This window comes from Pelodiscus sinensis, chromosome 2 (assembly GCF_049634645.1).
Source record: "Pelodiscus sinensis isolate JC-2024 chromosome 2, ASM4963464v1, whole genome shotgun sequence".
Lineage (NCBI taxonomy): Eukaryota > Metazoa > Chordata > Testudines > Trionychidae > Pelodiscus > Pelodiscus sinensis.
In genome coordinates this window covers 183,070,974-183,098,238 of record NC_134712.1, presented here as the reverse complement: position 1 = coordinate 183,098,238, position 27,265 = coordinate 183,070,974, and the positions used below count along the sequence as shown (strand labels likewise).

General features: G+C 43.1%; 1 long non-coding RNA gene across 1 annotated transcript in view; it reads right to left on the bottom strand.

Moving 5' to 3' along the window:
- Positions 1-10,157: 10,157 nt before the first annotated feature.
- The window catches only part of LOC102453666 (uncharacterized), a 106,009-nt gene continuing 88,901 nt past the window's right edge, over positions 10,158-27,265 (bottom strand). Inside the window, exon 4 of the long non-coding RNA XR_332225.4 lies at positions 10,158-14,453. This is a non-coding gene — a long non-coding RNA (uncharacterized LOC102453666). The remainder of the gene's footprint in view (positions 14,454-27,265) is intronic.

The window sequence follows — 27,265 nt, the reverse complement described above, 5'->3', positions numbered from 1 at the left end:
GACCCAGAACTTCAGGATGAGGAGGGACACCTTCCTGGAGCTCTGCGAGTGGCTCGTCCCTGCTTTGCGCAGAAGGGACACTCGCATGAGGCCCGCCATCCCCCTCCAGAAGCGTGTGGCCATCGCCCTTTGGAAGCTCTCCACGCCGGAAAGCTACCGTTCCGTCGGGAACCAGTTCGGCGTGGGGAGATCCACCGTTGGAGCGGTGCTCATGCAGGTACGGGACTCGCCGGCCACTGGACCGAGGGTGAGGGGGGCTGCAAGGAGGGGATGGGCCGCCCCAGGGAAAACGGGGTGACGGGAGGGAGGAGGCAAAAGTGCTCTGCACCGGAGGGGCTGGTCTCTCCCGGCCGTACTACACGCCACCCGGGGGGTTTGGTCCCGGGAGTGGGGCGCGGGGCACTGCCAGGGCACGAGCACTCCCAGCCACCTGGGCGCCCCACTGATTCACACTTTGCTGTGTGTCTCTGCAGGTGGTCAAGGCCATCAACCGGGTGCTGCTCCGCAGGGTGGTCCGCCTCGCCGACCCGGACGCCATCATCCGGGGGTTCGGCGCCCTCGGCTTCCCTAATTGCGGGGGGGCCATCGATGGGATGCACATCCCCATCTGTGCCCCGGAACACCAGGCCTCCCAGTGCGTGAACCGCAAGGGGTACTTCTCCGTCCTCCTGCAAGCTGTGTGTGACCACCGGGGACAGTTCACGGACATTAATGTGGGCTGGTCCGGCAAGGCACACGACGCCAGGGTGTACCGGAACTCCTCCATATGCCAGAGGCTGCAGGATGGGACCTTCTTCCCCGACCGCCACATCAGGGTCGGGGACGTGGACATGCCCATGTGCCTGGTGGGGGATGCGGCCTATCCCCTACAGCCCTGGCTCATGAAGCCCTACATGGGGCACCTCAACCCCTCCCACCAGGCCTTCAATGCGAGGCTCACCAGGGCCCGCATCATTATTGAGGGGGCCTTCGGGCGACTGAAAGCCCGATTTAGGTGCCTCCTCACCCGCCTTGACCTCGCCGAGCACAACATCCCTCCCGTGGTGGCAGCATGTTATGTGCTGCACAATTTGTGCGAGAGAAAGGGAGAGGCTTTCCTGTCAGCCTGGATGGCTGAGGCTGACCGCATGGCTGGCCAGTACGCTCAGCCCCGCACCGCCGCCATCCGGGAAGCCCAGCGGGGGGCCGTCCGGATCCGGGAAGCCCTGCGGGAGAGCTTCCAGGTGGAGGAGGAGGACTGAACTCTCCCTGCATGCCCCACTGGGGCCTTCTTCCACCCTCCCCCCCTTCCCCTTTCCCCTCCCTAACCTCCCTTCCTAATGTCAAATAAAGACACCTGTTTTGGCAAAAAAACCCTCTATTTTACATAACTGGGGTGGGGGGAGAGAGGAGTGAGGGAGGGAGAGGGGAGGGGGAAACCTGGGAGGAGGGAGCTGGAAGGGGAGGAAGGGAAGGGAAAGCTCAGGCTTGGGGGTCCGGCTGGCTCTCCCGTCTTGCAACACTGCGGGTGCGGGGACCTCGGGGGGTGTGGAGGGTGGGGCAGGAGGGATGTGGGGTGCGCAGGAAGTGGGAGCAGGGGCAGCAGAGGGAGCAGGGGCAGCAGGGGTGGGAGGAGGAGTGAGAGCTGGGGCAGCCACAGGAGCCAGAGCAGGAGGAGGCAGGAACCGGTCCACCAGGGTCTGGAGGTGGCCTCTGAGGCCACGGCCCTGCTCCTCCAGCGCATCCACACTCCGCTGGCGCAGCCGAAGGTCCTCCCGGACCCAGTGCTCCTGGTTGCGGAGCAGCTGCTCCATGAACCGGAGGTGCCACCGCTGGTAGTCCTCCTCATTCCTGGCACGCCTGCTGGCCTGGGTGCGGGTGGCTGTTGCAGGTGGGGTGGTGCACCCTGCAGTCCCAGGTGCTGCAGCTGTGGTGAAACAAGAGCAGCGGTCAGTTCTCCCTGGGGACAAGGTGGGTGAAACCCAGCCCCACTCTGCAAGGCCAAGGCCCCTGCATGACACCCAGCTGCTGCTCCATGGTGGGCAAGGCCCAGGCGCACAGTCCCTGGGCTCCCTCTCCCCCCACCCCCTCATACACATAAGGGGAGCATGATGGTACTCACAGGTGGAGGCCTCCCCGGCCTCGGACGACACAGGAGATGTCTGTGGGGTTCCTTGGGGGTCCTGGGTCCTAGGCAGGCTCCTGGCTCACGGCGTCCTCCGGCTCCTCTTCCTCGGTGTCCAGGACCGGTCCCTCTGCCCCGGGGTCGATGACCACCCGGGGGGCATGGACGGCGTGAGCCCCCAGGATGTGGTCCAGGGCATGAAAGTGGGGGCAGGCCTCTGGGTCGGCCCCTGGCAGGCAGGTCCGGGAGTAGGACTGCCGCAGGTCCTTTATTTTGCAGCGGACCTGCTCCCGGGTCCGCTGGTGGCCTCTGACGGCCAGGCTGTCAGCCATGCGGCCGTAGACAGCCGTGTTCCTGTGGCTAGTGTGGAGATCGTGGACATTGGCGGCTTCCCCCCAAACCTCGATGAGGTCCACGATCTCCGCACTAGACCAAGCGGGCGCTCACCTCTTGCGGCCCCGGGCAGGCTCCTGGGAGCTGCCAGGCTGGTCCCGGGAAGAGAGGGAGGGCTGGGTGGCATCGGGTGGTTGGCTCATGGCGTGCCAGGTGCAGGGTCTGCTGGCTGGGTGCTGGCAGCCTTGCAACTCGCACAAACTGTGTAGCCAGCCCGTGGCCCTTTAAGGGCTCCGGGGCCGGGAGGGGGGCAGACAGGTTTCCCTGGTGTTGGCCAGAGTGGCCACCAGGGCAAGCTGGGAAGGGTTAGCCTCCCACTAGTTCGAATTAAGTGGCTACACAGCCCTTACTTCGAACTAGCTAATTCGAACTAGGCGTTAGTCCTCGTAGAATGCGGTTTACCTAGTTCAAATTAAACGCTCCGCTAGTTCGAATTAACGTCTGTTAGTTCGAATTAACTTTGTAGTGTAGACATACCCTTACTGACAGAAACTTTGCCTGCTTTTGAGTATATAGGGCATATAGAATATCACTAAAATTATATAAGATGCAATAACAGGAAGAACAGGGAGAAAAGTCAGCACTGGGCTTAAATCATGTGTCAGGGAGAAAAGGAGGCTTGCTATTTACTGAAGAATTAATCTTTAAAACTGTTAAATAGAATTAAATCCCATCTACCTCTGACATTTTTAAATTGCAGAATTATTGACCCCTGCAAGCTCTGCTAAAATATTCATGTATTCCAATATTCCCATGTTGCTCCTTTGTGCTGCTCAGGGGCACCAGAGCATGTGGATAACCTGCTACAGCTCTCTAACCTGGGATTCCCCTGAGGAAGAGGAGGCCCGCACTGGGCATAGAGCAGCATAGGTAATTTCTGTCTACTACAGGACTGGCCTTACCATGAGGCGAACTGAGGTGGCCGCCTCAGGTGCCAGACTGTGGGGGAGAGGGGTGCTGCTAGGACCCAGAGAATTGAGACCTTTCAAAGTTTTGGCCCAAGCGAGGGGACATGGGGGCGTCATTTGAGCTCCCCGCCTCAGGTGCCAAAATGTTGTGGGCCGGCCCTGGTCTACCATCACTTGTAGTCCCAATATACAGGTCTAGGGGAGGGGCTGTGACTGGTACATGACATTCTTCGGTGATTCCCAGCTGTTGGTATTTAGAGCCACCCTCAATCGTAGCTGGGCTTAGCACAGATTTGATCAGAGAATCAGCCCCTTCTTTTTGAGACACCAAGCAGAAACTCCTAGAAGCAGGGAATCTGCTTCCTAGAAGCCAGTGGGGTGGGTGTGCAAGACTATTGGTGTAGTATCTATAAGATTTATCTGGATGGCATTTTCTCGGGGAGGGGTGTGTATGTGATTTCATAGCCTTTGATAAAAATTCCAGCTTCTTGAAACATTAGTCAGGGCAGCTACTTTGTTTCAAAGCCACTAATCTTTAAATTGCAGTGTAGGGGGGCGCATCATGAAACTATAGTAAATGTGATTTGACCTAGGTGTATTTCACATATTTTGTCAGACATTGCATCTTGACACAATTAGCATGGTATAAAGCTTTACCCATTAACTTTTGTGAGCAAAACCCAATTCTTCAGATGAACTTGAGGGATTTGCCCATGGAAGCTCATGATACTAAGGCTATGTCTACACTGCAGGCTTTTTGCGCAAGAACGGCTGTTCTTGTGCAAAAACTTGCAGAGAGTCTACACGGCTCGCGAGTTCTTGTGCAAGTAAATTTACAGTACAGCATTGGAAAAGAGGGCTTCTTCCAGAAAAGTTATTTCTCTCCGCATGAGGAATAAGCCTTTTTGACAAGAGCTCTTGAATTTGAATGGACATCAGAGCTTTCTTGCGCAAGAAAGCATCCACGCTGCTATGGATGCTCTTGCGCAAAAGCACATGGCAGTGTGTACACAAGCTTGTGCAAGAACTTTTGCACAAGAACTCTTGTGCAAAACAGTTCTTGCACAAGAAGCCTGCAGTGTAGATGTAGCCTAGATGTTTTTGTTAGATTCTAAGGGTGCATCTACACAGCACCCAAATCTCTAAATAAGAGCTAATTTTGAGTCTATTTCAAAATAAGCTATTTCAAAATTTGGTACTGTCTATACAACACCAAATTTCAAAATAAAGCAGTATTTCGAGCCATTCCTTACTCCTCGTAGAATGCGGTTTACAGGGATGGCAAAATAGCACATATTGCGAAATAGTGGACGTGTTCAAAAGATGTGGGATAGCTATTTCGGGATACCTCTGGTATCCCAAAATAGCATTGCAGTGTAGACAAACTCTAAGGTATCACAGGACTACTCATTGTTTTTAACGTTACAGACTAACACAGCTATCCCTCTGAGACTTTCTCCTATTAACAATGTGCAAAGTAATTGTTTACTTTCATCAGTAAATTTTTTGGTCTAATTCACACTTCACACTCACATTACTGCACTTATATGCTAACAGAATTCTATTGAAATCACCATGCTCATACCAAGGCAGTACTGCACTATCACATTTGGAGCTGGGAAAGGCAAATTCAGCATTGTCCATTGAAATGAAGTTCTTCCAGTGTAACACTGAAGCAGTAGTGACAGGGGAGTCGACAGACTTGCTGGGCCCCCAGGCAAGGTGGAGGAGGGAGGGCAGCTTTGTGCTCCTCAAAGGGGTGGGGCCTCAGGCAGAAGGGGCGGGGTACAGGCAATAAGCACTTAGCACCTCCTGAAGTGCACTGTGCTGACCTCCCATCCAGTGTGCCCTCTAAAATTCAGGACAGCGCAGCTTCACAGGTGATTAATCAGCCCTGCCCAGTCAGAGGCTCAGGGCTCCTTGCAGGGAGCTGACTAATTGGGTGGGGCTGATTAACCACCTGCCTCGCAGCTTAGAGGGAACACTACTCCCATCCCCACGCCAGCCCTAAGAGCTGCCTGGACTGGAGCGCAGTGCTCTGGCAACAATTTAAAGGGCCCGGGGCTCTTTCTGTCACTGTTCCTGCTGGAGTGGTGGCCAGGAGCCCGAGACCTTTTTGAATAAACTGGGCCCTGAAGCAACCCCTTTAGCAGCCCCCACATTGGCAGGCCTGAGCAGTGACAAAGCAAGCCCTTAGTGCACATTTTCAAAATGGAATGTGTGTGGAATGTTGCTAATGTAACTGGTGCAGCCTGCTCCCAACTTATTTATTGTCTTATGTGTCTGATGAAATGCAATGTAAAAATCCATTATTGAAGCACTGGGACACATGCAGCTAATTATGTTAATGGAAAATGTCTGATCTATTTTTTCAAAGAAAATTTTATTACAAGGCAATAAAAAACTATCTAGAAAAATCTTTTATGACCATAAAATCATAGAACACTAGAACTGGAAGGGACCTTGCGAGGTCAAGTCCAGTCCACTGCCATCATGGCAGGACCCAGTACTGTCTAGACCATCCCTGATTGATGTCTGTCTAACCTGCTCTTAAGACCATGTAACTGATCTTATATGTTCTCATTCTTTTTTGATATTCACTTGATCAACATTTGCATAGGATGATTACTTAGCTTTATTTTGTATCAGTCTTACCCACTCACTCGCACTATGACTTCACAGCCAAGTTGACAAGCTTCAGGATGTAACTATGTTTGAGGACCACTTAATTGGATATTCTCTATAAATGTGCATATATACATGCAATCGATCACTTTTCTCAGGAGTGTATGTATTTTATATTCTCGCTAATGGTCATTTTATCTAGGGAGTAGAGATTGCAGTACATTAATTGTGCATGTTAAATTGCAGAGTGATAAGCTATCAGTGATAATATAAATTAGAATTGTATCTAAATTAGGGTCTGAAATGATGTATGAATTCTTTCCCCCCAGTATATTCCACATCTTTCTCTCACAGCAAGGTAATTGTTCATGCTGTGAACTGTCTAAGCACTGCTTTATAGAAAGCGCTTTCTGTGTGACACACTTGCTCTCTGGCTTGTATTTTTGGTTACCTTCCTTTATACTTGTAATTAATGTGACAGATTTTCTGAAGGCTCCCTGCCAACAGCATGCTAAGCCAAGAAGCCAGAAGAACTTCCGGATTAAATATTACCCTAAATTGTATTTTCTACTATGTTTTTTTACCATTTGATGCCAAAGGTTGTCTTTTATTGTGTAGTGCATGAAGGGTAAGTTATACAGAAGTGATTTTAAAGTACCACGCACTGGGAATATGTGTCAAAATAAATGAATGAGGGTTTTGTGGGTTATTTAATCTGATCAGTCTTTCTATCAAAACCCTTGCCTTTTAAAGCCATAGTTGTGAACAAAAGACTCTTTTTCTCACTGTCACCTTTTGCTCACTGTGTTAAGGTAACTAAAGATTGCTTCCAAATTTTTTCCTCCTGTTGAGGTACTATTATGTAATTTACAGCTTGACTAAGGCTCCTGAGTACAAAATTCCAGACCAGCCTATTTGTTCTCTGGTATGGTATCTATTTGAAATGTCATTTTAATTTCATACTTCTTGTTTGCAAATGTAGATATTCAGGTCTGATTAAAGAAAGAAAAAGCAAATCCATTAATGTCTCCTTTCATGGGTAAACCTACAATAACACCAGTGTGTGTGCAAACATGTGCTATGAGAGAGAGACTCATTCCTACTGTGCCTGTCAACTCTGGTCCTCTGTGTTGGAAAAAGAGACAATTTTACATGAATATCCTTTCTGAAATGCTGCATGCATTTCTGGCAGACCAAAGGTATCCATTCCACATAAATGAAGCAAAGCAATAATACATATTGAATACACTGAGAAAATAAAACCAACAGTTTCATTCAGGTGTGAATTTCCAAGATTCAAGGATAAAAAATGAGTTTAAATATGAAATGTATCTTCATAATAACTCTCTATTTACAAGGTCACAAGAGATTACAGGACAGCATTTCAGCTCTATACTAAATATTCTGCCCCAATGTTTTCCACCAACAATCTCATGGTGATACACAAGAATTAATAAATTAATCTCTCAGCTGAGAGAAATGTAAACAGTAGCATCCTCATTTTAAAAATGAGAACTTAAGCACCAGAGTGGTCAAATGTTTCAAAGTGCCTGCTTACTTTGGGTGTCTCCAGGGCCGTAACAAGGGTGGGGCAAAAACGCAAAAAGTAAAAATAATAAGCTGCAAAAGTGAGGAGCGTGACGTGTGCTAACCTATGGAGAAGGGGAGCATACTTAATATTTTGCCCTGGGCACAAAAATGCCTAGTTATGGCGCTGGGTGTGTCTGTGTTTGGGTGCCCACTGCAAAACACAATAAAGCCTGATTTTTAGGGGAACTAGGCAGCCACAGCTCCAGTTAAAAATTAAGAGGAACTGCTGATGCTTAAAGGTAATGATAACACAATTTAAAAAACACATTTCTTATCTATTCTATACATTCAGTGGTTTATTGTATCATGTATTAAACTCAACCCGTAAGTACTTAGACATTTGGATGGGGCATAAAGAACTCTTGACTTCTATTGTATGTATTGAATGATGATAATGTTGGCAAGAAGATAACCAGTTGATGAAATGGCATATTTAGATTTCTCATTGAGATGTGTTTAATTTTTCAGTAATATTACTGTATTACCATATGTATATAACAATTCCCAAGGAAATCATTTAAAACAGTGTAAAATCTGATGGATTAAAATTAGAAACATACAATAAATGTACCAAAAGTCATATGACTGAGGTGACTCTCCCAATAAGGACTTTAATACATGGAACCGAGAAAAGATTATAAAAGTGTAATTCTCATAATTCTTCAGAACATATTTAGAGGGAAAAAAACCAGTTCTATTCCAAATATCAATGCATCTCTCAATGAACATTAGACCTTTCCAGTTTCAAAAGTAGATTCTTGCAGACGAGAACTGAGGACTAGATCTAACAGTTGACCAGTTCAAAACAAAAGATAACAGGTGATTAAATCTATGATTAATATTTATAATATTAATAGTGATAGAAATGTAGCCGTGTTAGTCTGGTGTAGCTGAAGCAAAATACAGGACTATGTAGCACTTTAAAGACTAACAAGATGGTTTATTAGATGATGAGCTTTCGTGGGCCAGACCCACTTCCTCAGATCAAATGGTGGAAGAAAATAGTCACAACCATATATACCAAAGGATACAATTAAAAAAAAGAACACATATGAAAAGGACAAATCAAATTTCAGAACAGACATTTCTGACAGACATTTACCCCCCCCCCCCCCCACATCCCCCTTCTGTTCTGAAATTTGATTTGTCCTTTTCATATGTGTTCTTTTTTTTTAATTGTATCCTTTGGTATATATGGTTGTGACTATTTTCTTCCACCATTTGATCTGAGGAAGTGGGTCTGGCCCACGAAAGCTCATCATCTAATAAACCATCTTGTTAGTCTTTAAAGTGCTACATAGTCCTGTATAATATTAATGATTTATATAAACAGCTGTTTGTGTGAATCACACACTTGTATGTTTTAGGAACTTCTGAGTTATAGACCATGCTCACAGTGGTTAAACATTTTGAATATTTTATCCTATAAAATAAACACTGCAATGTTAGGAGAAGCCCAGATTCAAGTATTAAAATAAATTTTAAAAAGGTCAAAGTTCTGGCTCCCGAGCCACACAATTCTTTTTTCAACTAATCAGTGAACACGAGTCAGATTTGGTCAGTGAACATAGCTTGTCTTTTTCCATTATATTGGACAAATGTCCTGTGTATCTTGCATCTACTGTTTGAATGGCACTGGTTTTAGGAATACTGTTGCCATGAAGGACATTCAAGGTTATGTAATTAGGCATGCCACCTGGACAAAATAGTTTGAACTGTGAGTGCTGACCTCAGGGCAGACTGTCAAGAAGCAGAGCAGAAACTCCAAATTGGGTGTGTGAGCTATCGTTAGATTTCACCAACTTAGTAACAAACATGAACTCCTAAAGTACTGTAAGTCTCAGCACAGTGTCACAGACAGTCTCCGTGGGCATGCCATTTCCCCTGCCACCCAGGCAAGCAAGACTTAATGATGGGTGGTTGTTATACATCAAAGATCACAAAAGATTCAAGTTGCTCCCTGTCCCAAGGGGCAAGTCACTTGCCCCAGGTCAATTTGTACCCTCGATCTCACACTAAAAACAATGCTTGCAGCCAATCCTGTAATAAACTGACTAGAGATTTATTAACTAGGGAAAAAAAGGAGTTGTTTACAGATTAAAATGGGCAAACATATATACACAGGTAAATTACAGTTTTTGGTTACAACAGATGACAAATATAGTAAATCTGTCAGCACTGATGGGCTACGTCTAGACTGGCCCCTTCTTCGGAAGAGGCATGCTAATTTCTAACTTTGGAATAGGGAAATGCGCGGGGGATTTAAATATCCCCCGCGGGATTTAAATAAACATGGCCGCCGCTTTTTTTCCGGCTTGGGGAAAAGCCGGAAAAGAGCGTCCAGACTGGCGCGATCCTCCGGAATAAAGCCCTTTTCCGGAAGATCTCTTATTCCTACTTGAATAATATTAAACTTGAAGTAGGAATAAGAGATCTTCCGGAAAAGGGCTTTATTCCGGAGGATTGCGCCAGTCTGGAAGCTCTTTTCCGGCTTTTCCCCAAGCCGCAAAAAAAGCGGCGGCCATGTTTATTTAAATCCCACGGGGGATATTTAAATCCCCCGTGCATTTCCCTATTCCAAAGTTGTAAATTAGCATGCCTCTTCCGAAGAAGGGGCCAGTGTAGACACAGCCATGTATTTTAGGGCTAACCCAGGTTGATCCTGGGGATTCTGCTTCTATTTTGTAGAGCCAGTCCTGTGTGAGGCTAAGCAGCAAAAGAGGTGACACATTTTCTTGCCAGGCATTTTTATATTTTTCAAGCTGATGGGATGAGCCCTTTTGCTTGTCCCCTCTTCATGGGTATGAATGGGAAATTAATATTATGTCCCACAATGACCTCTTTAATTTTGATAGGTTTCTTGATAAGCAGGTGAAAATCCTTCTTTAGAATCACAGTTGGGCTACGTCTACATGGGCATGATCTTGCGCAAGAACTCTTTTGCGGAAGAGTTCTTGTGCCAAACTCTTCCAGAAGGGAGCATCTATACTGGCATGTGCTTTTGCGCAAGAGCATCCATGGCAGTGTAGACGCTCTTTTGTTGAAGAAAGCTCTGATGGCCATTTTAACCCTAGGGCTTTCTTCCACAAGAAATTCATGTTGCCTGTCTACACTGGCCTCTTGCGCAAGAACAGTTGCGCAAGAGGGCTTCTTCCTGAGCGGGAGCATCAGAGTTCTTGCGCAAGAAGTCCTGATTTCATACATTAGAACGTCAGTGTACTTGCGCAAGAACATGCGGCCAGTGTAGACAGGCAGCAAGTTTTTGCACAAAAGTGGCTGCTTTTGCGCAAGATCACGCCAATGTAGACATAGCCTTACAGAGGAAATGTTTTTAGTTATAAAGCAAAAATACAAATATTACCTTGTAGCATGTGATGAACATATTGTAAGTGAGGTTAATGTATATGCAGCATCTTACAAGCAATTCATAAAGTCTAAACACATAAGTTCAACATCCATCTTAACCATACTAACACACAGGAAAAACTGACTTGTTTCCAGCAATGAATTTGCCAGTGCTCAGCTGAGGCCTACAGCCATGGCAAGAGCTGGCACCTGACCTGCACCAAATATTTTGTCTGATTGTCACACACACAGCTGGAACCTTGTGGGACATAATGTTCATGCAACTATGTAGATATGCTCTATATTCTATGCATTTCCAACTCTTCTTCCCTTTCTGAGCCTTTATCATCTTGTGCTCACATTGCCAGGAATTTTCAATGCTGATCCATACCTGGAACACGATACATAATCCAGTGTGTCATGCTAAGTCCCTCCTACCTTTATTTCACTTTCCACTACTCACTCCCTTCCCCCTGCTCCACTACCAAAAATTATGCATCAAAGGATAGGATTTTCAAAAGTGTCCAACTTTGGCCTGTCTTCAACAGAATTAGAACTAGGCCAACACTAAATGCATTTGAAAGTCCCACCTTTGTGCTAAATTTCCTGATCTACTCTTTGTCTTTATTTTGCCCTTTCTGCGTCTGCTATTAGAAGTATTCAATACTTACTGAGATGACTGGTTGCGTCTAAGGCAAGGACTTTATGGGTTTTCTATTTATTCCTACATATCAACTGATAGTATGGGGAACAGATTACAAAAAAAGACTTATTTTCAAAGTATTTATTACACACTGGAGTTAACAAACAAAACAGTCTCTGGCGAGGTCATAATTATTTCACTTTCTTTCTTGTCACCACAGAGTCTCCCACAATGGGGAAAGCCTAAACACTTCGGCTGTGTCTACACTGGCATGAATTTCCGGAAATGCTTAAAACAGAATACTATTCCGTTTTCAGTTTTTCCGGAAAAGGAGTGTCTACATTGGCAGGCTGCTTTTCCGGAAAAGCCCTTTTTTGCGGAAAAGTGTCTGTGGCCAATGTAGACGCGCTTTTCCGGAAAAGACTACTGGGCTGTCTACACTGGCCCTTTTCCGGAACAGTGTTCCGGAATAAGGACTTATGCCCGAGCGGGAGCAGAATAGTTTTTTCTGGAATAGCAGCTGATTTTGTACAGTAGAGAATCGTTGCTTTTCCGGAAATTCAAGGGCCAGTGTAGACAGCTCGCAACTTATTCCGGAAAAGCGGCTGATTTTCCGGAATAAGTGGCCCAGTGTAGACACAGCCTTCATGTAAAAACAAAAAAACTCAAGCAGACAATCCCCCTCTTCCTTAGCTCCCCAGATTTTTTGAAAGAAACACTTCAAGTGTTTACCCATCAAAGTAATAAAAGGGCACAAGTGCTCCATTGCCCCTTTTGCAGACCAATTTACAAGGGCTGAGGGTCTACCCCAGTACAACATCTCTGAAGTAGCTCAAATGAATTTACTGGCTTTATGCCCAGTTATGGCAGCCAAGAATCTGGCTCGTTCCATTCAGGATTGTGTAAAGCAGAAGTAGGCTATGGGCATGAGCAGTGAATGAAGCTTCTGCTTAGGAAAGCTCCACCCCTCTCCATAGCCCCAGCTACACCCACACTTCACCCCTGCTTCATTCCAGGCCATGCTCCCACTTGGCTTGCTGGAAGTGTCCCTCGGCCTCCCACCCCCCCAGGCTTGGCAACCTACTGTTTGCACTCTTGGCTGAGTACCTCCCTCCTCTTCTCCCCGTGCCTCCCCACTCACCTCCCCTGTCTGAAACCCACCTGCAGCTAGCAGGGGGTGCGCTGAATGAGGAGAAGGGGTCTGTGGCAAATGGCAGGGGGGCTGAGAGTAAGTGGGGAGCAGAGAGGCGGATCTCAAGTGAGCAGTGGCAAGATGGAAGCAATGAAGAGGAAACCCATGCAGCCGAAGGCAAGCGGAGAGGTGGGGACTGTATGTGGTGAAGAGTCAAGCAGGGAGGAAAGGAAGAACTGGCAACAGCAAGTGAGCAGAGGGGACCTCCAGAGAGGGGGATATGAGGACTGGTGACTGGAGCCATGGCAGCTGGGGAAGAATACTGAGCTTCAGCTTTTATATGCTCCATGCAGGTTGCGGGGCAGTGGAGGAGGTTCTATCTGCTGTTCACATACAGGTTCAGTAGTAATCGCTCGAGGGAGTCAAAGGAACCTGGGAAGCTGAATACCAGATACAGCTTCCTCTGATGCTCTGGAATCTGCATGGAGCACAATAAATAAGGGGTGGGAGGGAGACTTCCAGTGGAACACAAAGAAGGGTAGAGGAGGGGCTACCACAGCCCAGGCCTCTGCTCATGGCTATGGGCATTTGTGCTAGAAATGTTTGAGAACTCTACTTTTTTTGGTGCTAGAATAATGATAATTGTTCTAAATCTTTCAAAAACGTTTTTAACTTTATCTGCAGAAAAGGACAGAGGAAGGAAAACAATCAGTGAAAAGTTCCCCCCGAGTCTAAGAAAGGGTGGGCAACTTCAGCATGCCAAATTAACACCACTTTAATGTATTAGATTATTACAGTCTAATTGCTGACACCCAGTAGTACGCCCCAACCTTACATCTTCCAGTAGCAACCATTTCACTGCTACATTACTGTCTCAATTAACAGAAACTTTATTCCCCCCTTTCCTCTCCCCCGATATAGGTTCTTATATCTTTCTCTCCTACGACAAAATAGCTCAGAAGGGATGGTGGATATGTTGTGTGCCCTGCGTTCCTATAGGAAGTGTAGCACATTTGTTGGTGATTTCCAAGCACTGTAAATTACAATAGCAGCTGTGCCCGTGTGGTATTTATTAGTTCTGCACAACTGTGTTCAGTTATTAGAAGGTGCTTCTACTTGCACACAAAACACCTGACATTTTCTTATCACTCATAAACTTTGTTTTCTTTTATGACAAATTCAGTTAGTTACAGAGATTAATTGATTGGATAACTAGATGGAATTGTGCCAATAACAAATAGTACATATGCAAGGACAACAATCCCCAAATCACACCACACCAGGAATACAGGGGGTCTCTTTGACCTAATATTTTCATTCACTTGATAAGAGCTACCTCCCTCTTAACATTAGAGCAAATAATATAGCTGCAGTATTCCTCACAGAAAATTCAGTCTCTGCCTGGTAAATGCACTACTTCATAGGTCAACTTTAAAGGACCTAACATTGGAATTTAGGATAGAAGACAATGTGGAAAGAAAGTATCAGGAATCTTCTTTTTCTGTATGCTGTCTCCCAGACTGTTGACTGTGGCAGGATACAACCCTGGTGTTGTGAAGTAGCCGTTCTCTGATTGGCAACGGCCTGATTCACAACACCAGCTGCTATACCATACCATGTACACTGATGGGAGTGGGCCTCCAGGCAGCATGCTCTTCAACAGACTGCTCTTTCCCAGCTGTTGATGTTGTCTGTGTTCCTCACAGTTACTATCTAGAAAACAAAAGAAATATGGCTAGATTAGACATTGACACATCCTGCAGCACTGCCTAATTGTTCTAATTATAAGATGTTAAATGTAAGACATTAACCATTTGTACAAATAAGTGGCATTGATACAGTGTTAACATTTTACTTATTTTTAAACAAATTTTAAAACCACACAGGTAATGGTGTACAGTTGGCCTCTCATCTTTTATATAAGATTAGATCTTTCCCTTCCCTCATTCTCCTCTCATGCCACAGGGACTGAAAGCTACAAGTCAAGGGTTGCAATCCAGATTCCCTGCAAAGCCCTGAGATTCACAGAAGAAAAGAAAAAAGGCTTTCTCCACACAAATATTCAAAAGGTGTTCAGGTGATTATCTCCCATTGATATGAATAGAAGGTAGATGCCTTGTGAGGATCCTGGCCAAAATCTTGAATGGTGTATCCCTTCTAACAGCCATGGCTCCCCAATCAGCCATTGTTACCATTAGCTCTCGCCACCTCCAGGCCTGCATCATGTCTATCTCTCCAAGGCAGGAGGCCCTTAATGCGTGCTACATGAAGCAGTATTTATTTCTCTGAGGATTTATTCCTAGGACTCTGCTGAGTTTGGTGGGCAGTATCACATGTGCAGGGCTAGCTCTGCATTGCCCCTCCCCTCCAAATTTTTCTCCATCCTCTACTGTGACAGAGAGGGTCTTGCAGGACCAGAAGAGAGCAAGTTACAAATCTTCTCTTTCTCCCGATGGTGCTCCCTATTCCAAATGCAGAAGTCAAGGGCTACAATAAACCCATTATTATTCAAACCACTCTCCTGTGAAAGTCATAGACAGAGTTATGAATTGTATGTTTCATGTTATTAAAAAAATTCCTGGCTTCTGCATGGATAATAGCTCTGATAGCAATGGCTGTACAAACTCTCGCACCCTGACAATTACAAAGATATCTATCTCACAGAGCACAGCAGTTGAGCATCACATTGCAGTGACAGCACAAGAAATGGACTCCGTTTTAGTTCCAAGTGTACCCCAAGTGAACAATAATAACTGGTTGTTGAGATGATCCAGGCGACACTTATGAAATTATGTGCATTATTATAACACCCGTGATCCCCAGTCATGAACCAGAACCCCATTGTGCTAGACGCTGTACATAACATAGAACAAAAATGCCATCTCTGCCTAGAGAGCTCAGGCATCTACGTGGGCACTCATTCACAATGCCACGTGTGTGCAAGTACTGATCTGAAAGATGAGAAAGAATGGGTTATTTTCAGAGTGCAAATCAGTCTATAATCTACCAATTTACCATGTGACGGTGGGGACAGTAATTAACCAAACCCACAAGATAGCCTGCTCTTGAATCTCTTAGCTTTATTGGGGTTATATTAAGATGTGGCTGAAGTCTTTGTATAACCTCTTATTGGGGACCGTGCACAATGGAGACTATTCGAATGCCTGCCACTTCAAAAAGGGGGCCTATATTCTCCCATTTTCCATAAGTGTTCATCAGGAGTAAAGCACAATATCTTGGGATGGGGCAGAACCAACTGCACTCTGCCAGATTCCCAGCCCCCCATGCCCATAAGGAAAGCTAGCAATCGTGACTAAATGACAGCAGTTACTGGGATAGCATGTCTTGTAGGAGTCATACAGGAATGGCAGCAAACTAAGGGTACATCTACACTTGCACCCTAGTTTGAACTAGGGATGCAAATGTAGGCCACCGAAATAGTAAATGAAGCGGGGATTTAAATATCCCATGCTTCATTAGCATAATCTCGCCCGCGTGCTGTTTTGGAACTCAGCTGTTTCGAACTAGGAAGTGCACTCCGGGCTGCATTAGTTCGAATCAAACCCCTTGGTTCGAACTAACGTTACTCCTCATTTTTTGGAGTAAAGCGGTGGGCGAGATTATGCTACTGAAGCGCGGGATATTTAAATCCCCATTTCATTTACTATTTTGGTCGCCTACATTTGCATCCCTAGTTTGAACTAGGGTGCAAGTGTTAGACGTACCTCTTGGGACTAAGCAGCAGTTTGAAGGTAAGATTCCAACAGGTAGGAAACCTTTAGGAGCAAACCACTTGGCCTTTACCACAAGACAAGTAGACCCACCCACCCATTAGCTCAGAGGAAACTCCGCAAAAGCCCCATGCATAGCCTCTCCACAGTCTTCTCCCAGCATGTGCAGGGGAGCAGCAACCAGATTTGGTCCTTAGGCAGAAAAGCTATTACCACATGTAATAACAGACTACTTTTCAGTGCCAAGTTCTATTGTGTAGTTGCTGTGGGAACTGTAGCTGAATTTCTTGACACGTGTGTGTATATAAAGTCTCATCATGTTGCATTAAGAGCTTTTATTGCAATAGAATGTTTCCCGAGTTTCAGTACACCAGACCACACTGAAAAAAAAGTCTATTTATATTTAACCAATATTTGTACTTAACCTTTACCCTAGAAAAGAAGCCTTGAAGCGGAATTCATATTTCAGTTTGTATTGATCAAGATGACATGATAGTTCTGGCCTTTCACTCCATTCAACAGAGCACATTTTGTCACAAAATAATGCCAAACACTTTTTATACATTCTGTTTCATGGGAGCACTAGAGTCTGTCACTAGTAAGTAGAATGGGTAGGGAAAAAATGTGTACTTTTTCAAGATTGTTTAAATCTCCAGAAGCCTCTACACTATTTGTCAATTTTTATTTTTTAAAATTCGTTTATTGTATGCATCACTTGCTCAGTGAGGGAAGTAAGCTTGAAAGATATTTTTGGTGAGAAATAGTATTACATTAACCGATAAGTAAATTGCATGTAATATAAGACTTCCTCTCCCTTTTACTTAATATACATTTTTCATCTATTTATTGGTGGAGACTAGAACTATGGTTGCTTCCATCTTCTTTTACACCACATCATTCTAAATACATTCATATTATTGCAACTAGGGCCAGATCTTATATGCAGTCAAACATACAATTGCATATATTTCAACTAGTTGCATGCAGGGTGGGTCCAATAATATTAGAAACAAGGGGTTGATGAGATACTATTTTTATTGGACCAACTTCTATTGGTGTGTAAGCTCAAAAGTTTGTTTTTCTCACCAACAAAAGTTATTTCAATAAATGTTACATCACTCATCTTGTCTAATACATTTCAAATGGCACGTATTTAATAGCCAAGTCTGCAGAACTATGTCTTCCAGCAGTGGCCAGAATATTGTCTCAGATTAGCCAACAAGAAATTTGTTGAATATAATGTAGTTATTCGGGATTTACACTGGTATGATAGAGTACAATGGCCATTAGAAGCAGAAAAATAAACCCCTTTCCTGTCTGTAGAGAAGTTAGAAAACCATGCCAATAATTTAAAAAGATTTTTAACAAACCATCCAATGACCACCTACAGAAGACTTTTTTTATACATTAAACTTACTTGTAGTGAAACAGATGATGTAGCCTGGAAAACTACAGCACTAAGGATAGCAACTATAGCCCACTGGCCAAAAGTTTATTAGTCTTGGTAATATTCCATGCAAATAGATTTTCCTGCTTTGGTCACAGCAGTCTATTAATTCAGTCCTCTTGTCTGTTACATCTTTATTCTCCGCAGGTTAATCCTGCCAAATTCCTTTGCTGTAGTACATGTCACACAGCCTATAATATCCAACAATACAGTTTTGCTAATCCTGTTTTATCAGCTTTGTTGCCCTGTCTAGTCAATACAATAGTGAAAAACCACACACAAGGTTTTTGCCAAGATTTTTTTTTCAATATGGTTTCAATTAAATGGTTTGAGAGCAGAACAGAGTATTTGGACATGTGCCAATGTCCTTCAGACACAGAATGTCAAGGCACTTAATTATACAGATCTCCAAACTCTTTCAGATGTCCCACCTACCCAGTAAACTGAATATACTTAACGCAAGTGTAAAAAATCAACTCCAATCTCTTTTAAAACACTCTCCATCCGTTAAGGATTTGAAGATGGCTGAACACCAATGTATTTATTGCCCATTACCTTACTAGCAGATTAAACAAATGAATAAAGGCTGCCTCATTAGCAGTTCTTTGTTGTCTTGTTTACTGTTTAGTAGACTCATTAATTATTAGAAGAGGCACATTCATTCTTGCAATAACCTTTGTCAAGCCTGGTAAACTGACTGCTAACCAGCAAATGAATCCTGATTTTCATGTTAACACACACACACACACACACACACACACACACACACACACACACACACCCTCAGTAGTGTTCTGATACACAATTGCTTGTATTTCTTTTTAATATATTTGTATCCATAGATCATACCCAAATCTCTTATGAAAAGTAAGCAATGGACAAAAGGAATTCCCCTTCCTTCATCATACCATATTTATTACACTAATTACTTAAAGGGAATACTCTCATTTCAAGCCTGGTGTGCGTGTGCATCCAGACACATATTTACAAAAAAGCTCATTAATATTTTTTTCAATCCCCAGTTTCAGGATTCCATATAAACATAAAGTGAGAGCTGAATGATTTAACCACCTCAGATGAGAACTGCATACAAAGTTGTAGCTATGTTGGTCCCAAAGTATGAGAGAGACAAAGTGGGTGAGGTAATATCTTTTATTGGGCCAACTTCTGTTTGGTGAGAGAGACAAGCTTTCGAGCTTACACAGAGCTCTTCTTCAGCTTTCATCAATAGCAATTGGCCCAATAAAAGACATTTCACCCACCTAGTTCCTCAGATAAGAACTCTTTATCAAACCATTACATGACATTACATAACCCTCTAGCCCCATTCCCTTTTAGTATCTGATAAACTGATCCCAAATTGAGGAAACTTCCGAGTAGGGATGTGATAAAAAGCCAAATTAATATCAACATTAGTTATAAATTAATTATAAGACTTGGAAATATATTTTAACATGGGCAGCCTCGTTTCTATCATTTAAAATACTGGGAGGGAGGGGGCTGTGAGTTGCTAGTTGGATCTTTCATCTTTGGCACAATTACTCCAGCTAAACTCCAGTCCCAGCAGATAGCTGAGAATGAAACCAGCCTGTTCAAGTCTCGCCTGATATAAGACTAACATTTAGAAATTATTTTACACATACAAATTTAACATCTTTACCTTGCAGCTACTTCTACAACTCCATGCTACTAATTTTAGATGACAGATAATGTATTGATTTTTGGTGTCACAAGCTTCGTTTAAGAAAAACTCGAATTTCTGAAATGTCGTATTTTAACAGCCACCTTGAAAACAGCATATCCAAACCCTCTCTCCCCCTCTTCCTGACTGTGGTACATTGTTATCAAACACATTCCACTTGCAAGTCTCTTGTACTGGATCGTCTCTGCACACGTCTTAACACTAATTAAAAATGTGGAACAATTAAACTGTTTGCTAAATTAGCAATTCTGACCCTACAGCCTCATGGCTGTGAGAGCAGTCCACGGAGACGGCATAGCGTTACCTTGGCATGATTTTGTGCTGACAGAACAGTCCATCCGTCTTCACGTCTTTAGACAGCTGTGCTTACCTGGCAGAATGTAAACATCTTTGAACTTTGCTTACTGGATAAAAGTAAGCATTAGTTTCCTATTGCATTTCCTCCTACAAGATCAATCACACATACAGGCTAGACACAGCATTCCTGTGTTTGTAATTAATCTCGTAAAGGCAGAACATCTCCTCTTGATCGATTGCTATATTTGCATGCAGTCAGAGGGAGTAGGAGAAGAAAATAAAGTCAGTAGCAGAATAATAATCAGCTGATCCTTTAATGAAGACTGGGACATGCTATATATACACAGCAAGATGCCTTTTTTAGTGATCTGATTCACTGTCGGAAAATTCATTTTGCAATGAATGTTGATAATTAACACTGGGGAATTCAAGATTGTTTTTAAATACAATGATAGAAAAGTTATTTTCTTCATCACGGAAAGATTAAAAGGTTTTTTGTTTTGTTCTGCTCTATTTCATCAAAACAACTCCAAAACATGGTCTCTAGTCTTGCAAAATTTCTTTAGCTGTTGCAAATTCTTGACTCTTCTTGTCAGTGTTAGAGTGAGTCAAACTTTGCTTAATTCTACCTGATTCCGCTGGACATACACAATGATCAACTTGTCAATGGGAGATTCCCCAACACCACACATATATTGGATCAATAATATTTAGTATCAAGAAATTTACATTGTAAAAATTCTCTGCCAATTATGGAAACATTTAAAAATGTTGGGCTTGGAATAAACTGATTTAAAATGACAAGCAAATATCAGAACTGCTGCGTATTCCACTTCTTCTTCTCTCGCGGTGCATGAGTGTATATGCGTGTGTAAATTTATTCCACTTTTGATGGCGTTCAGAAGTTGTGATGATGCAGGCAAACAGAGGCAAATGCAGAACACTAACCTAATAATAATTTGCAGAAAAAAGCATAGTGTTCAACAACTACTAGATATAAAAATCTGAATGTTACTACTTTTTTAGTGCTAGCAGTTTTACTGCACAACATGTGGTGAGCTCTAACATTAGTACTGTGGCATCGTGTTGCTTTCAGTCCCAATACATATTTTATCCCAAACATATACCTGTGATACACACCAAACTTAGTCTACAGCAACACGATATATTTTGATTTAAGAGTATTACAAAGAAACTCTCACTGAATACAAAATTGACACCGGTCAGATTCAACAGCAAAACAACACTTGATTCATTGCAAAGGTCTCTCTCTTTCCACAGCCTGTTTTACAGACTTGGAGCTTAATGTCTAATGCAGACAATTTGAAATATTCTAAAGCACTGACTTGTCCTTTTGTGAAACAGATTTTGTACTTTACAATATCTTACGGATGGTAATATTCAAGCAATTACTTTCAAAAATTCTATATATGTTACATACTATTCCTATTTGTATAAACATCTGCATTCAGATGAGCAAGGCCTCTAACACACTTTAGTACCTGAATAGCTGAAGGCTTTTTTGTTCATAACATCAGATTGTTTGACAATTACAGGATGCAACTATTAAATCTTTCAAAATGCTCTAAATTTCTAAGAAGATAGATTTTTTATGATTACTATTCCATTTTCTAGAAGTTTTAAAAAAATCCAATATTTTCTAACCTTGGAAGAATATGGTTTTAGCAATATAAGCTTTAAATATTCATGTTACTTTGCTCTCTCTGTTAAAGAAAGCTTCTCTTTATATTGGTGGTAGAATAACTGAATTCTACCATCTCCATTTTACCGTTGTGTCAGAGAATACTCACATATATACAAGTTGGCTTTCATCATAGAAATCTGTGGTTCCTTGTAAGATTGCCTGTTTATTGTTTAGAGAAATTACTACTAAAACAAAAATCAAGCCGGGGGTGGGAGGTGGAGTGGGGAGGGGAGAAGCCGCCACTGGTCTGAATCTTTCTGCATCTATTAATCAGCTCTCTGTGCAGCAGGCTCCTTGCGGCTGTGTACAAATCAGACCACAGTGGTGCTATCCTTAGACTGTCGATGCAGGCACATAAACTGAAGTGACAGACTGTTCTAGAATATCATTAAGGAGCCTGGCCTATGGCTCTTCACTTCCCTCCCCTCAGCATCTTGGAGATGGTCACTTTGAGCTAATAAACACCTTTAAATCTTGCCCATACAAAATCTTCTAAGTCTTTGTGCAGCCCTGGTGAAGTTGCCTCAGCACTCCTGAAGAGGCGTGTCAGCTGTGTCTGACATTCCACTCTGCCTGTTTGGGGGAGATGGAGGAGACTGTAGAATAAAAGGAGTCTGGAGCCAGTGTGCCTAGCTTTATGTTATCTGTAAATAGTTGTTTAAACTGATTCCTCCTTGCCCTACACCATCAGTGTTGACAAATAAAGAACTGTCAAATATTAACACAATTTCTGGCCACGTGCAATGTGATTTTCACCACTACAACATGCACAGGCACCTATTCCTGGACATAGTTCTCAATTTCCATACCTCTGCATTACTCCCAGGGCATGGAATTCCTCATTCTGCTTTGTGATCTTATTCATAGTTATATACTCATCCGTAGGCTATTCTCCTCTGTTAGGCTTTTGAGATCCCTTTTCCTAATCTGCAGTTTTCTAAACCTATTTCTCAGTCTGTAATTAATAACTGTTTCATCACTGGCCTGTGAGAGATCTGATCTGTTCTCTCCACTGCCATAATAAACTGAAATCCATATTTAGTGTCAGTTTCTCCCTCCCTTAGCTGTGTGCCACACATGAATTCCACTGTCACTCATCATAGTTTTGCTAACCATGCCACACAACCATTTTTCTATAATATATAATACATACTGTTTTACATACTAAAGCTGGCATCATTTTATTAGTCTTAAATTAAAAGATTTTCTTTACTGTTGGCATCATATTAAATGTACTGAAGGTGAAAACAAAAGTGGGCAAGAAAACAGGAGATCTCGCATGAGTGAAATAAGCTAGATGTGTCTTATCTTCCAATTCTGTGGTGTTAACTAAGTTCAATTAATTGACAAAACACAGAACAAAGCATTATATCCCCCGAGTTTTTGGGGCTGGGGTGGGGGGAATAGGAACAGCCATGTGTAAGGAATAAGAGACAAAAATCACACTAATACCCAAAAACGAAAGAATTCATAATTTACAACAGGAAACATTATGTTGAGTACATTATATGGTATCTCAAAGATAATGCAAACTGGAAAAAGGAGCTGAAATTACAGAAGGCTGCATTAGAAGAAAACAGTTTACAAATCAGCCAAAAGACTAAATACATGTGATGGTTCAATAAAAGGGACAATGAGAAGCCAGTGTACATAAGAGCGAAAAATCTGTGAAACAAGTACAATATTTTGCTTCATTGTTGAGCTAAAATGGGAATGTGGACATGGATTTTAGATACTGCATGATTTTAGATTGGTGAAAATGGAGGGAATAAAAAGAAATTCTCTATGATAAGTATCATGTCAAGTTGGGGCAGGGGAGGGAAGGTGATAGAATTTCCAGGCCCCTGGCCCTGGTGGGGAGGTGACTCTGTGCTCCTGGAAGGGATGGGGCCTCAGGAGGCAGAGGTGGGGTTGGGGCTAGCTGCCTTCTGCCAGCCCTACAGCATCACCCATAGCATGCTAAATGGGGCTCCAGTGGCAATTTAAATGGCCCAGGGCTCCGGCCACTGCCACTGCCACTGCCATAGCTGTGAGCCCCAGGCCTTTTAAATCACCATGCCCCATGGCAATTGCTTCTTCCCTTTCCCCCATGGGTGGCCTTTGCCAAGAAAATTAAAGAACCAAAAGTACATAAGACCATTATTAGGCGAGTCATGATGTATGGGTCAGAATGCTACTTTCTTAGTGAGAATGCTCATGCGGATGGTGGGTAAGATAAAGCTACATGATTAAATGGTATGAAACATAATGCAGGTGTAGCCCCATCTCAGAAAAGCTGGGGGAGTATCTACTGAGATAGTTCTGTCATATGACACGAGATGGGATATGTTGGTCAAAGAATACAAGATCTAGTAGTCATAGGGCAAATGACCATAAGGAAAATCAGGAAAAAGATGGTTTGAGGTGACGAAGAAGGACGTAAGGAAGATAAGTCTCAGCTTACATGATGTGCTCAACAGGAATAGTTGAAGAGCAAGAGCTACTGACTTGACCAATGGGACAAGACAAAGAAGAACAAAGTAGCAGAGTGGGCGAGTAACACATTAGCCTTCTACTTCCTGAGGCCAGAGTCTAAATCCTTTGCAGTACTATTTTTCTATGCAATTTTAATAATGGATAAGACCTCTCCTATGGGTCACTACTGAATATCAATCCATATCGGCACAAAACAGAGAGGTCCTGGAAGACGAGCGAAGGGCTGACACAGTGCCCATCTCTAAAAAATGGGAAAAGGAGAAGCCTGGGAACTATAGACCAGTCAGCCTGACCTCAGTACCCAGGAAGCTGCTCTTCAGTTTGCAAATACCTGGAGGATGAAGGGGTATTCACTAGCAGCCAGCATGGATTTACCAAGAACAAATCATGCCAAACCAGCTTGATTTCCTTCTTTGACAGGGTAACTGTTGTGGTGGACAGGGAGAATGCGGGGGACATAATATACTTGGCTTCAGCAAGACTTTTGACAGTTCCCCATTAGGGATGTAAGCGACTACTGACTTGACTAGTTGCTTTCCCCGCACCTTGTTACCTCTATCAGAGAGATGCAAGAGGGGGGGATGAGAAGCTGGTGCTGGGGGGCTCTTGCCACATTTCAAAGGTGGAGGCACGGCACCTTTATCGACTAATTCCATCAAATTGATGCAAATTTCATCAACTATTCAATTAGTTGATTAACCTAAATGTAACATCCCTATCACACATGCCATTCTGATAAGTAAGCCTAAGAAATGAGGGCTTGGTGGAATGACCATTACGTGGATACATATCTGGTAAACAACTGCAAACAAAGAGCATCTATTAATTTCAGGTTGGAGAGAAATCTCAAGTGGAGTTCAACAGGAATCTGTTCCGGGTCTGGTTTGGTATAGCATCTTGCTTTCTTGGGGTGCAAATTGTGTGGCTTATTTCAAGTCAATTCTGAAATATCTTATTTCAAAATTTCGCATTGTCTACACAGCACTTATTTTGAAATAAATCACTATTCCAAAACATCCCTTATTCTTTGTGGAATGAGGTTTACAGGGACATCAGAATAGTAAGCCTGTTATATTTCGAAATAACGGGTGTGCTCAAAAGACACGGAATAGCTATTTCAGGATACCCCTGGTATCCCAAAATAGCACTGTAGTGTAGATGTAGCCTTAATGATGTGGATGTAGAAATAGAAAACATACTGCTCAAATCTGCAAAAGACACAAAGCCAGGGGATGATTGCCAACACACAGGTGGTCAGAGCTAAAATTCAAAGACATCTTCAGAACTGGGCTAAAAACAAAGAAATTATATTAAAAGACAAATATAAGGTGCTACACTTACGGAAGAAAAAAATAAATATAAAATGGAGGATAATTGGGTTGGCAGCACCACTGTGGAAAAGGATCTGGGAGTTGCTGGATCATGGGAAGTGATAGTACTGCTCTATTCAGGGCTGGCTAGGCCTCGGTTGAAGTTCTGTGTCCAGTTTTGGTTACCAATGTATATCAAGGAGGTAGAGGAACTGGAAAAAAATCCAGAGATGAGCAACAAAGATGATCCAAGGGATGGAATGCAAGTATACAAGAAAAGACAGAAAGAACTGGATATGTTTAGTTTGGAAATGAGGCGACTGAGAGGGGATGGGAGAGGAAACTAAAATACTTGAAAGGCTGCCATAAAAAAGTTGTTCTCGAATCACAGAGAGCAGGACAAGAGGCAATGGGTTCAAACTACAGCACAGAAGATTTAGATTCAACCACCAGAAAAAAATTTCCAAACTGTAAGAACAGGAGGGCAATGGAACAGACTTGAGAGGTTATGGAAGCTCCTTCGCTGGAGGTTTCAAAAGGAGGCTGGATCGCTAGCTATCTTGAACAGTTCAGACACAACAAATCCTGCATCTTGACAGGTGGGTTAGACTAGATGACCCTCGTTGTTCCTTCTAGTCTTAGAGTTCCGCATAATTGAGAATGTCTGCCCACTTAAGAAGCCTGATGAGGCAAGGTGCCTTAGTTGCTTTTGAGAGGCTTTATTAGAAATTGAAAACACTCAGCACCATGCAAGTTCAGGTACTGGCATTGCTAGGGCTGTCAAAGCAAGGATGTTGCAGCATGATTCTCCAGTGTGTATCAGTGTTCTGTGGCAAAGAATGCCCAGTGCCCATCTTCCCTATTTCTGACCCAGCCAGAGAAAACAGTCACTACAGCAAACAAAAACATGTATTCAGAAGTTACAAAAACTGCAATACTTAGGTGCGACTCAATACTATATACACAGCACTTTTCAGCATTTGACATATGGAGAAAGTAGTGGCTGGAGTGAGCAAGAGCCTTACCTGGACAAAAATGTAGGGAGACATGTTCTCAATAATTCTCCCCGGTGGCCACATCTATGATTCAAAATGTCACACAAAAATTGAGGCATGGTGGGAGAGAAAAGAAAAAACTTTTACCACCCATCATTAATTAACTAACAGAACTTGATCTTTTCTAATCAATAAGAAGAGCATGTGATTTGTTAAGTCACTTTCAATAGTAAAAATAAAACTTTTCTTCACAGATGCTGCAGAGCAGTAAGACGCTGGTTTTTCCAAGCAGGCAAGATGACATCAACAATTAGCAAAATTATTCAGTTCTGTTGAATTCACATATTACTCATGACCAGCATAAAAATTTTAAATTATGTCCCTAACAGACTGCAATCTTTTGTTAAATAATGTTCTAGTAATAATAAGCATGTGAGATATTTCCATGCACATTGCAAAGCCGTCAAAACAACAACAAGATTATCACACGCAAGACCTTTCTCTTTTCCTTCACAGGGCAAGCAAGCTTGTCATCAGGCCAGAGAGAAAACTGAATCCAAGCCATCACACTTCAGAGTTATTTACTGTTGAAACTAGAAACTTGGCACAAGATCACAAGGGGTCAGTTGTATCACAACCACTAAGCTGAGCTTTGAATCCCACTAGCTTCTTGTATTGAAAAAGAAAAGTGTCTGGCTAACCGTAGTTGTTCAAAATGCAAAATAATCTAGTGTCTGGAAGACAAGACTTGGAAGGAGTCATGTTTTATGCTTTTGGTGTAATTACCAATAAAGGGTTATATTATCCTCTGTTGCCAGTTTCTGCCTTGTTTTTTTTTTTCTTTTTGACAATTAGTGGGCATA